Source organism: Callospermophilus lateralis, chromosome 1 (genome assembly GCF_048772815.1).
Source record: "Callospermophilus lateralis isolate mCalLat2 chromosome 1, mCalLat2.hap1, whole genome shotgun sequence".
Taxonomy (NCBI): Eukaryota; Metazoa; Chordata; class Mammalia; order Rodentia; family Sciuridae; genus Callospermophilus; species Callospermophilus lateralis.
This window is the reverse complement of record NC_135305.1, coordinates 7,459,161-7,471,511: the sequence shown is the minus strand read 5'-3', so window position 1 is coordinate 7,471,511 and position 12,351 is coordinate 7,459,161. Positions and strand designations below refer to the sequence as shown.

General features: G+C 44.7%; 3 non-coding genes across 3 annotated transcripts; 2 read left to right on the top strand and 1 right to left on the bottom strand.

Annotated features, from left to right (window-relative positions):
* Nucleotides 1–896: 896 nt before the first annotated feature.
* Nucleotides 897–968, top strand: Trnac-gca (transfer RNA cysteine (anticodon GCA)). The gene has a single exon. It is a non-coding gene; the product is annotated as a tRNA-Cys (tRNA).
* Nucleotides 969–3,484: 2,516 nt separating this feature from the next.
* Trnac-gca (transfer RNA cysteine (anticodon GCA)) lies at nucleotides 3,485–3,556 on the top strand. The gene has a single exon. It is a non-coding gene; the product is annotated as a tRNA-Cys (tRNA).
* A 7,826-nt stretch (nucleotides 3,557–11,382) lies between these two features.
* Trnac-gca (transfer RNA cysteine (anticodon GCA)) lies at nucleotides 11,383–11,454 on the bottom strand. Its single transcript has one exon. It is a non-coding gene; the product is annotated as a tRNA-Cys (tRNA).
* Between the last annotated feature and the right edge of the window lie 897 nt (nucleotides 11,455–12,351).

Here is a 12,351-nt window from a genome sequence, read left to right as displayed (position 1 = left end):
GTGAAGGGAGAGGGGAAAATTCCATTTACTGAGGGAATCGAGAATGTGCATACAATCAGACTGGGTAGGAAAGAGCCTGCAGACAAGTGAAAGTCTTCTGGAGACTGGAAGGTGACCTCCTGGCCTGAAGCAGGGTCTTTTGTCAGGCTGTGGTGCACGTGCAGTTTCCATCAAGGAGGAAGGAATAACACTCACAGTGCACCATGGAGTCCTTGGGTGTGGGAACAGGTGACACTTGCTAAGGGGAACCTAGTCAGTCAAGGGGTCACAGCTCAGGGGTAGAGCATTTGATTGCAAACCAAGAGGTCCCTGGTGCAAATCCAGGTGTCCCCTACTGTTGTTTTTTAAAATTATTATTGGCAAACCTACACTGGTCTTTTCTCTGGTCAGTGTTCTGCTTGCCATTCACCCTCAGCACCACCCTTCTTAAGGCTGTGTCAGTTTCTCTGGTGCCACCAGTTACCTGGCAGAAGGAGGACTCTTGTGGCCAGTGATCTGTTTGTTTTTCTGAAGGTCTTCCTTAATTGCTCTGTAAAGTTGACATTATGGAGCGACATATTGCTGAATCAGAGTCACCCAGACTGGATTTACATCAGTATTACCAGCTCCCTCACTAAAAATACAGACCACCCCTAGTCTTTCTGATTAGTTCTGATTGGAATCTTACAACTTTAACTTTGAGTGGAGGGATCACAGTCCCTTGCTAATGTCCATCCCAACAGCCAGTAATTCTAATAGGCAGGAAAATGGTATTGGAACTTACATTTGTAGATGCAAATGATGTTCCAGGATATGATATGTATCATGGCCTGACAGTAGGCACACATGAGAAGGTGGTAAAATCCAGGGTGTGGTCAGACAGCTTTAGAGTGCTTATTAGACATATGTAAGCAGCAGGGGGTATAGCTCAGGGGTAGAGCATTTGACTGCAGATCAAGAGGTCCCTGGTTCAAATCCAGGTGCCCCCTCTTTTGCACTCAATGAACACAGTGTTCTGTTTCCAACTTTTTTCTACCACACAGATTCAGCTGTGAATATGGAGAGAGATGAGCGGGCTAGGAGTTCACACATCATGAAACCTTCAAAGATGAGTTCAGTGCTCATGGGTCCGGGGACAGAGAATATTTTAAGAAGTGTCCCAAACAGTTGTGGAGTGCATAATGCTGATTTCTGCATGATTGCCTCACAATCTGGAGACCCAGGAGGAGCAGATGTGGCAGCTCTGGTCTGAAGACAGTCTGAGGGCCCAGTTCAGAATTATTTACACTTCTGCTCACCCTGCTTTGTAACACACTCCAAGGACCCACATGCACACAGCTGTCTGTAATTGGCTGGATGAAGTGACTTTGGCATGTGTCTTCAGCTCCCAGCAACAGGCGCCAGAGTCAGCTGAGATCCTGCTCCAGCCAGGTCACCAGACCTTATAGTAAAACTCTCCAATCAGGGGTTTGACAAATCCCTCTTTCTCAGCAACCCATCTTCTCCTCCTTAGGAAGAGAAGGCTCCATAAGGCCCCCACACTTGGAGTGGCAATGGGCTTGGCTTAGAGTCTTCTGATTTAAGTGTCAATCACATCCAAAAATGCCTTCATGGTAGCATCCCATAGGTGATAGGTTGAACATCTGTCCACCACAGCCCACCCCAGCAGACATAGGAAATCACCCAGCACAATTGCTAATGCCTTTAGCTTGGCCAACTGTATACCCAGGTAAGACTATGAGTGCTGATAAACTACACAGAGAGGTGAAATGTGGGGCTCATCCTGAGGTGACAGAGTCCGGACACTGTAAGTGAGACCCAGGCTATAGCCAGGGTTCATTCTGGAGGTGGGCGTGGCTCTCTAACCAGGCTGGCTGAGGTCCTGGCCTGTCTTCCCTGGGTCCTGCCCAGTACATGAGCCTGGGTCTTCAGACTTCCCCCTGTCCGGCCAGGAGCTCCCTTTCCCCCTGCCAACCACACCGTCCTCTGTGTCTCTGCCAGCCTGAGGTGGGCTCCTCTCTAATCAGTGTGCCCTGGCTAGAACCAGGAATGGGTACAGGCAAAAGACCCTCAGGCAAGTGAAGGGATCGAGCACTGGTAACTGGGCCTTGCTCACTTGAGATAATGAAAAATTAGGTGGTTCTGGGGGAAGGAAATGTAGAAGGCCAACTTCTACAGGAGAAAAAAAAAAATTGAGTGAGACTTTCCCACAGTCCCCCAGGGACCAGAGAGCAGCTTGGTCTCGGCTTCAGATGAACTGATGATCCTACCTCTGAAGGAAAGCAAATGGTAATTTCAAAGATCACACTGTAATTGTAATTAAATGATTAGGTTTAGGCTATAGCTCAATCATGTCTCCTCTGAACCTTCTTTCATCATCTCACACATGAGCTCCTAGGGGATACCTTACATCCATACCATAACACCCCCCATAAGATAGACCTGGGGAGGCCCTGTAGAGTACCCTTGGGTGTTACTCCTGCCTGGTGGCTTCATTTGGGCAGGGAATCCTAACTCCCTTCTCCCTCTGGTTTTTTATTCAGGCTCCTGCTACTTGAGAGAATATTTTGGCTCATGGGTTTTTCTCTTACTTGCACTAAGTCTTTTTAAGGAACAAGATCAATGTTCACTCATCCCTGTGGCCTCAACATGGATGACAGACTTGGCCCCTTACAAGCTCCATGAGTGTTGGTTAGTGAGAGAGGGAGTGGTGGAGAGAAATAACAAGCCCCCCTCCTTGAGGCCTTGACATATAGAAGAGGCTCTACTGGGTCTCATGTGAGGTCCATTAAAGAACAGGAACATCAGCTCTTGTCTGTCAGGAGCCGTCCATAGATTGCATGTTGGTCACCATGCATGGAAGGCTCTTGGAGGGAGGCTTCTGGTTTCTGGGAATGACCAGTGGACATTTCCTCTGGTCAGTTGCCCAGGGACATTGTGAATCTCTATCCTGATCTGCTGTGGCCCACCTGAGATTGGTGTGATCTGCCAAGATGTCAATCAACCTGCTGACTGCAAAACATCATGAAGCAAGACTCTGCCCTTGAAACCTCATCCCTGCTTTTGATGTACCCCCTTAAATAAACCACCAGAGCAGCTTTTTCTTTGTCTAGTTCTAGAACCCTTATGGATTAAATCTATCAAGGGCTTCACCTATTGTAAATATATTACTGAATATTTGTGTTTGTTATTCTAACAATTTGAGATTTTAAATTTTAGGGTGGCTTACATCCTCCTCGGCAGGAAGAAGAACTCCCAATGAGATACTGGCCATTGACCCCTGATACTTGTCTGGCAACTGGTGTGGACCTAGGAGAAACAATGGAGTCATGTGTCCTTTACCTATGCAAAGGGGGATGGAGCAGGGCCAGGTAATATGGAAGAGGGAGAGGGGAATGCAGACTACAATAGAGAAAGTTAGAGAAAACAGTGGGAGATGAATGTGTAGGTAGCCTGGGTGTGGTGCCATGGATGAAAAGGTGCTAATGAGAGGCCCTACATAGGTGGGGATGTAGCTCAGGGGTAGAGAATTTGACTGCAGATCAAGAGTTCCCTGGTTCAATTCCAGGTGCCCCCTTGTTTGTAAGACTTTTAGTCAGTGTATTGCACACAGTGGAGAAAGCAATGAATCAGTCATGCTCTCTGACCAACCACATCTCAGAAGAGCAGACTCACTGTCCCTCAGGTAACTGGTGCAAAAATTAGTTTCCAAGGCACAGATCCCTGTGTTCTCCCACACTCTCGGTTTTATTCAGCTCCACAAATCTTCCAGGAGAAAGTGGTCTTTGTCTTCTCTCTGTGTGTGCTGCATAGCACTCTGCTTGGGCTATAACAAAGGAGAGATTGATCCAGTGGTAACATGGTGCTCTCAACAATGGGAAGGTGCTCTGGTTTCTGAGCCCAGCATACCAGGATGCCAGTGAGAGGCCCTGAACCTTGGCACTGGGCCCTAGGTCTGGAGCTCCCACCCAGGGCTCCTGCAGATCCTCTGGCCACATAAGCTCATGCCCTGACCCTCCCAGACCAAGATAGGGATAAGCAGGATTCTGGGTGCCTCTCTAGGACACAAGCTCAGGAGTAACATGATAGGGTAGTGCACCTGAGGCTTCCTAAAGGAGTGACCTGACCCTCCTGACCTTTTTTTTCTATCCTCCTGCAGACAAATTCATAATCCTGGGCTCCAGTGAGGGAACAGAAGCTGCAACCCTATTCTGAAATCAGAGTAGAAACAACATTTGTATCGGGACCCTTGTACCTGCCCTTTCATCTCACTAGTGCCTAATGAAGACCTCATGATTTTCTATGTCCAACATCCCTTACATTTAACAGTCCATAGGCAAGAACATCAATAAAAAGCTGGAGGACTTTTGTTTCCATAGGGGACCTTGGATTAACCTGAATCCTGAATCCCCAGCTGGGCTGCCCATCACAGCACCTGGTGTGGGAGGTGCTGAGCACAGGGAGTGCGCTTGTTGGAACTAAAGGTCAACAAGCCACCTTGGAAATCCTGAAGCTGCGTCTCTGGGAGTGAGGCCAAAGGACTTTTAACAAGCTCCTTAGATGAGACCCCAGTGGGAACTGGGAGCCTCTAGTTTATTTTAGTGCTTCATGGCATAGACTTGAAAAGAGATCATAATTAAGAGACATGCCCAAGCACACACGCTGGATTAATAACAGGGTTGGGACCAAATCCCACACTGCTGATCTTGGTCTTTCTCCACTAACCCAACCCTGAGCCAAGACACAACCTGCTGCTTGCATCTGTTTCCTGTTTCCCAACAGATCTGATGAGTTTGACCTTCCTAAGAAAGACGTGAAAGAGTTTCAATTTAGACATTACTAGACTAACTAGACCCAAAAGGAGACAGACTAAAAGAACACACACTGAATTTGCACCATGAACCTCTTAATCTGCAGTAAAATGCTCATCACTTAGACAGAAACTCATTTTAAACAAGTTCCCTAAATGACGCAATTTAACAATGTGGGTTCCCCCAGGGAAGTGTCTTCCAGTAATCCATAGTAGTTTCTATTTATTCCTGGTTAAGATCCATGACTTGGATAATCCACCACATGAAACCAGTCCTCTTTGGGTCATCATCCCCCCCTGCCGCAGTCTGGTTGGGCACAATTCAGGAGCCACTTGTCAAAAGAAACTAACTTTATTTTTAGAACCACACACGATAAACAAAACAGCTCCTCAGGAAAAAACCCTCAGAGCCCAACTGCCACCACCGGCTTCCCACAAGCCACACACCCCAACAACCTCTTTCTCCCACAATCCTCCTGCTCTAGAGGCCGATTGGCTGGGTCGCATGGGCGGAGCCAAAAAAGTCCCCCAATGAGCAGCTCCGTGGTCTGAAAGGGCAGGGAAACAGCCCAATGAGCATCACCACAGAGGAGCCAATCAGCTAGATGTTGCTGGGGCCACTGTGAGCCAATCATCAGCTGGCAGTCTGAAAGTTTGCTGGGGCCCCTTCGGCTGTGGCTCTCAACACCCCCCCTTCCTTACTGCCCCTCATTTGAGTGCCCAGAATCTTCCTTGCTCTGTCCAGCATGTCTCCTACTTCTGCCTTCAGCTGGGTGCACTGGCTTTGGACTTGGCTACTGGCACAACCCTCCTCTCTCCTCTCCTCCTTTCTTCACCTCCAACCAGGCCCATTTACTCTAGAATCTCCTGCAGCACTCTCTCTCCACTGCACCCTCACTCTTGAACTGCTGGCTGGATTTTGTTTTCTTTTCTATTTCCCATGGCCAAATTCTTGGCCTTGGTCCTCTTGAGCTAAGCTGTGGAAAGTGGAAGCCACCCTCCTGTTGAGCAGCCCTGCTGTTTTCCAAGGTCTTGCCCCCATCAATCAGCATCCATGGAGGAGCAGGAATTGGGCTTTGTCTGCTTGACTTGGGGTCCAAAGCACAGGCCCAAAGGGGCTTCTGAACTGGGAGGAGGATTCTCTCCCTCTGCTGACTGAGCCACGGCCTAGGCACCCCAGAGGGCAGGAGAATGGTGGCCATTTCCCCACACCCAATGCACATCCAAAGGAGATCACACAGCGTCTTCTGCTGTAGCCATAAGCCATGTAGAAATTCAAACATGTGGCACAGGTTTTCTGATGGGGTGGAAAGATCCAGTAAATGTGCTCACTCACCAAAATGACAGGAAGCTCCTGGCATTCTGTAAGATGTTCTATCTGCTGGGCAAATCAGAACACAAATGTCTATCTTGGGCCACAGGACACAGCACAATATGGGTGACTGACTGTGGCAGCAGCCAAGTCCAAAGCCAGTGCACCCAGCTGAAGGCAGGAGGAGACATGCTGGGCAGAGCAAGGAGGCTTTGGGGCACTCAAATGAGGGGCAGTAAGGAAGGGAGGGAGATGATGACCCAAAAAGGACTGGTTTCAGCCCTTCTGGGTCTGCAAGTCCCTGAGCTGTTAGTTGAACCTAGACAGAATGGTCCTTGCACACCTCTACTCCCTGCTGGGGGAAGTTTCAGTGTTGGAGGATAATAGCTGATTCAGGGGATAAAAAAGAAAAACTGGTGGGCACCAGAACTTCAACCTCTTGATCTGCAGTCAAATGCTCTGTCTGAAGGCCAGGCCCCCTCCCTGACTTCTGAGTTTGGGTTCAGCACTAACAAACAAGTGGCTTTCCCCACTATGGACTGCCATGCATGTAGCTGACATCTGCCCTTAGGCTGCCATGGCACCTGGCAGACTCCCTTTTCTGGCCATGAGCTCCCCCTTCCCTGTGCTTTGTATGAACAAAGAAGCCTCCTTTGCCCTGACCTGAGGTTCCTCTTCCTCAGCATACCTCCATCAAATCCAGGGGGAAGAGTTTGGGTTCCTCTACTATGTCCTCTTTCATGGTCTTCTGCCCTCATCCTATATGGCCAAGTCCATGGCTCTGGCAGAGTCTCCAGGGACATGTGGCCAAAAAAAGCAATAGCCTCCAAGGTAGACCAGGATGAACCCCAGCTTCTCTGCAAGTGGCACAGCTGGGGGTCACCACACCTGGCCCCACAGGACTTAAAGAGAAGGCTCATGGCCCCTGAGCTGGGACTGTGCACTTTCCTCAGCCTCTCCTAGCATGTCCCCACCTACAACAGGATGGCCCACACTGGAGAATATGTCCCTGGTAGACTCACCAGCAGTGATTGAAGCCACTTACCACCATCCTACCACCAGAGACCTGACAGATACCCAAACCACAGCCACCAAGAGGGCCATAGAAAATGATGGCCAAAGGGTGGGATTCAGTCATTCTTATTACACAGACAAGTACAATGTGGTGAAAGGAAGGAAGCAGGGAAGGAGGTGTGGGGAGAGAGAGGGTGGGGGGAATGCTGCTTTTAAAAAATCCCACACCAGCTCCTCCAAGTTTGCCATTAAATATATTATAGATTTTCAAGAAATGCTTTCAACTGAAAACATATAGAAAATTTATAAAACACAAATAAGCATCAGGAGCAAAATTTAAATGATCTATAATTTAACCAGTAAAGTCACCACTGTTAACAGTTCGGATTCCATCCTCCCAAACATAAAAGCACACATCCCTAGACAGTGACCTCGGGTCCAGCTATGGCAGGGACTGAGTGCATTTCCAGCTCCTGAGCCCTCCCACAGACTCCTGCTCCAGTCTGGGCTGCATTGCACCCTTAGCAGTTTTCCCTGTCCTGCTATATGAAGATAACTCTTCTAGATTTAACAGTGACCGTGTCCCTGAACATGTCCCAGAACAGAGCCCTAAGTTGACACAGAGGAGAAGCTATAAATTACTGTGAGTCTTTTTAAAAAATGTTTTTATTAGCGCATCATACATATACACACTAGGGGGGGGTTCAATTTTTTTGTACTTAAAAAGGCGTTTAATGTTTAATAAGAAAAATTTGATGAGATTTTTCTTTCTGATGCTGGGTACTGAACAAAGAGCCTCTGGCATGACAAGCAAATGCTCTCCCACTCAGCTAACCTTTCTTTTTATTTTTTATTTGTTATTTTTAGATATATGTGACACTGGAGTGTATTTTGACATATTATACATACATGGAGTGTAAATTACTCTAATTAGGATCCCCTTCTTGTGGTTTTACATGATGTGGAGTTTCACTGTGGTGGATTATTACATGAACATAGGAAAAGTTCTGTACCATTCATTATGCAGTCTTTTCTATTCCTATCTTTTCTCCAATGTAGGGTTATGGCTCCTTTATCTAGTACGAGATAACTGTATTTATGTGGTTTGTCTCCGTGCCTTCTATTCTGTACCATTGGTCTTCTTGTCTGTTTTGGTGCCAATACCATACCATTTTTGTTACTATATCTCTGTAGTATAGTTTTAGGTACCTTTCAGACAGTATAAAATGCCCTTCTTTGTCCCTTCTGATTGACTTTGGCTTGAAGACCACTTTGTCTGATAGGAGGATAGAAACCCCTGCTTGTTTATAAGATACAGATGAATGATATGTCTTTTCCCATCCTTCTACCTTCAGTCTGTGGATGTCTTTGCCTTTGAGGTGAGTCTCTGGCAGACAGCATATTGTTGGGTCTTGTTTCGTAATCCAATCTGCAAATCTATGTCTTTAGATTGATGAGTTTAGGCTACTTACATTCAGTACTATCACTGAAAAATGAGAAATGATTGTTATTGTCATTAGTTCTGGTTTTTAATGTGAATTGGTTTCTCCTGTGATTGACTGTTCTTTTAGGGCAGTTCCTCTTTTTTGCTGGTTTTTTACTTTTATTTCTCATTTTTTCTTTATGAAATATTTTATTTAGTATGTTTTGTAGTGCAGTCTTCCTAGTTGTGATTTTTTTTTAACTTTTTTTTGTCATGGAAGACTTTAATTTCATTGTCAGTTCTTAATCTTAATTTTGCTGGGAATAGTATTCTTGGTTGGAATCCATTTTCTTTCAGAGCTTGGTATATATTATTCCAAGGCCTCCTAGTTTGAGGGTCTGGGCTGGAAATCAGTTGAGATCCAATTTGTTTTCCCTCTAAATGTGACCTGTAAATTTTTTTGGCAGCCTTTAAAAATCCTCTCCTTATTATGTGTGTTAGGAGTCTTCATAATAATGTGATTTGCCAGGAGCTGACTCCCATGGCTGCCAAAATGGTTGCTTTGTCATCCTGAAGCAGTAGGAAGAGATGCAGCTTCACATTGTGCAGCACACCTTTTGGTAAGTCTGGTCATGTCTTTGATCTCAGGTCTTTCCATACACAGCTATGCCACAAACCTCCTAAAAATCTGTGTTCCTTTCATTTCCTCATTTCTTCATTTGCATGTGGGTGGACTATTCTGATTGGCACTGCTGGCAGTGGTGGGGGGGCAGTGGGGCTGGGACTTCTTTTTTATTTTGTTTTTTATCTATTTATTTATTTTTATCTATTTATTTTTTTATCTGTTTTATCTATTTATTTATTTATTTATTTTTATTTTTATCCAAACTCCTGAAAACCTTATCTGCTTTGAAAGTCCAGTATTAATTCCAAGTACAGTCCCTTTTTATTCAACCCACCTTACTGAGAAGATGCTTATCTGCTTTCTCGGTTTCATACCATGGTGCAGTCAGGTATGATCTCTTCTGCCATCTTGAAACCTCCCTCATTGTGACATAACCATACATACATGGAATATATCTGATTATTTCAAAAGGTGATAGGCACTTTCTACAGGGTTGGAGGAATGTGTTGTAATTGATAGTCTTTTCTGGAAGGTTACTTGCAAGCAGAGTACTTTAAAGTGTGCATTTGGTTCATCTTGTGCAAGTGTGCAAAGCTGCATGCCCTTGGTTAGCCATTACAGTGTTGTTTGTAAAAATGAGAAAATGAACCAAACAGTATCAACTTGGTGTGGGTGCTCAGAACTCCACATAGACAGACTGATTGCATCAACGGTATTTCTGTGGGCAATTAAGATGCCTGGAATGGGGTGATCAAGGACAATTTTCAGCCTCTTCTACTCTTTAAGAAACTTTCATCCTCAAATCTAATTAGGGGACATATTTTAGCTATGGCATCACACATAGGTCCATAAAGATATGCAAATAAAATAGTTCTCAAAGATAGTCCTCAAGCAAATGCTGTATTTCTTGAGGTTGAATTGAAGGGGTTGTCATCTAACCATTGTGTAGGAGACAGAGGTGTGGACAAGTCACACATAGTGAACTCCATTTTTTCCATCTAGATTTAGTTTTCAAGGATATCCTGGCATCTCAATTCCATCAGTTTTTGAAATATTTTGATTTCCAGTTTGAACCAATAAGCTGAGCCAACAATAAAACTAATCCCCAGCTTCTCCAGGTAGAACACTGAATCCAGAATTTAAAACAATAAGGAACTTAGCAGTGTTTAACATTACTTTCTTCTCTCCTTGGTCCATGGCTGTCATGAATTCATTTCTACATACATTCCCCCGATTTTTAGTGTTATGAATAAGCATAGTCTGGTGATTATTTTGGCATTTAAGACTCCACCTGCAAGGTGTGACTCAGTAGTTGGCATTCTGGAATTTTCTCATGTTATTGATCAACAGAAAAAGGCAATAGGTCTGAGATAAGAGGAGAAGCAAGGGAGGAACAGGCTCAGCTCAGTGGGAGAGCAGGAGCGCCTTCAGATGGCAGGGAAGGGTTGGAGCTCTTCTGGTTAGGAAACCTGCAGGTTCTACAAATCCTATGAATTCCTATGAAATTCTTGGGATCTCACTTTCCAGATCAGATCCCTAAGTTGTCAAAACCAGGGAAGATGTGAATTAACTTTACATCATAATTTAGCAGTCTTGAAGAATCAAATACTGCCTGGAGTTTTCTGGAAATTCTTATGGCTCCAAGAAATAAGCGATTTGGGTTCTTTTTTTTTTTTCTTTCCCAACAAATGTCAACTCTACCTCTCTTTGGGAAAAAGTCTTTTCTGTTTTTTTTTTCATTAGTACATTAAAGTTGTACATAAGTTGTGTTCATTTTGAGAAAATCAAACATGTATGGAATTTAGTTTCAATTTCATCCCTCCTTCTTACCCTCCCTTATACTCCTGTCACCACTCTATTGATCTTCTTTTAACTCACTTATTTTTCATTGATGCTTTCTACATATACATAAAGGTGAAATTCTCTGTGGTACCATATGTATATATTATATAACATAATTTTGTTAAATTCATTCCCTATTTCCTCCCATTTACAATCCACTCCCTCTGTCTCCTTCTTCTACACCACTGATCTTCCCTTTATCCTTATGATATTTGATACTTACACACCTTCTTTCCCTTAATTTGATTTCACTTCCACATAGGAAAGAAAACATTCCTTGATTTTTCAGAGTCTGGCTTATTTCACTTAACATGATGTTCTCTATTTCAGTCCATTTACCAGCAATTTTCATTGAGTTCTTCATTGTGTTCAAAAGGAGGGGGCACCTGGATTTGAACCAGGGACCTCTTGATCTGCAGTCAAATGCTCTACCCCTGAGCTATACCCCCTGCCCTTTATGTATGTCTAAGGAGCACTCTAAACCTGGGTGGCCACACCTTATTTTAGCATCATCACATGTATAATTGCTAGTGTTTGACCTTCACATGCATCATATCTTGAAAGTCATTTAAAAATACAAGTGTAAGTTCCAATACCATTTCCTGCCAATTAGGATTATTGGATGCTAGTAAGAACATTGGCAAGGGATTGTTTCCCAAGCCCCACGAAACTTTCATAATTATAAGTTGAACTAATCAGAAAAACATTTGGCTGAGCACAGAAGCCCAGGGATTGGATAGTGCCCTTGCCTGTTGAGAGGCACAGAAATATCTCCAAGCTTCAGGTGAGCACAAGCTATAGCCATAGAGGTGATAAACTGTGGAAAGGGGTGACCATACTTCCTCAATATGCTGATGAGGCACACTGGAGAACCCAGCACGGTCTAAGGAGAGTGGGGAAGATGACCAAAAACCTTTCTAATAAGGAGACTGCTAAATCAGGGCAGTAGAATGAGATACTGCAGCTGCACCTGGATTTGAATGAGGTACCTGCAGTCAAATGCATTTGACTGCAGGTATCTCATTCAAATATATCCCAAAATCCTTAAAGAAAAGAACATAATGACATAGTTTATACCCTTGCTTATTATCAGAGGGTGAAAGTTTAGGTCACTCTGCCACAGATTTGCATGGCATCATTCTTCTGGCTCCATTCTTCACTTCAGCAAAGACTGGAGACTCCAGAGCAAAGGTGGAAATAGCTGTGGGCATTTGCATCCATGGAACAAGAAAAGAGCTGTGAGGAAGAAAGAGAGGCCACAGGCAAGGACCTCAGAGGAGCTGAAGTCATGAATGAGGGGCAATGTAGGGTCCACAATAGGTATACAAATAGGAGAGCCACAGGGG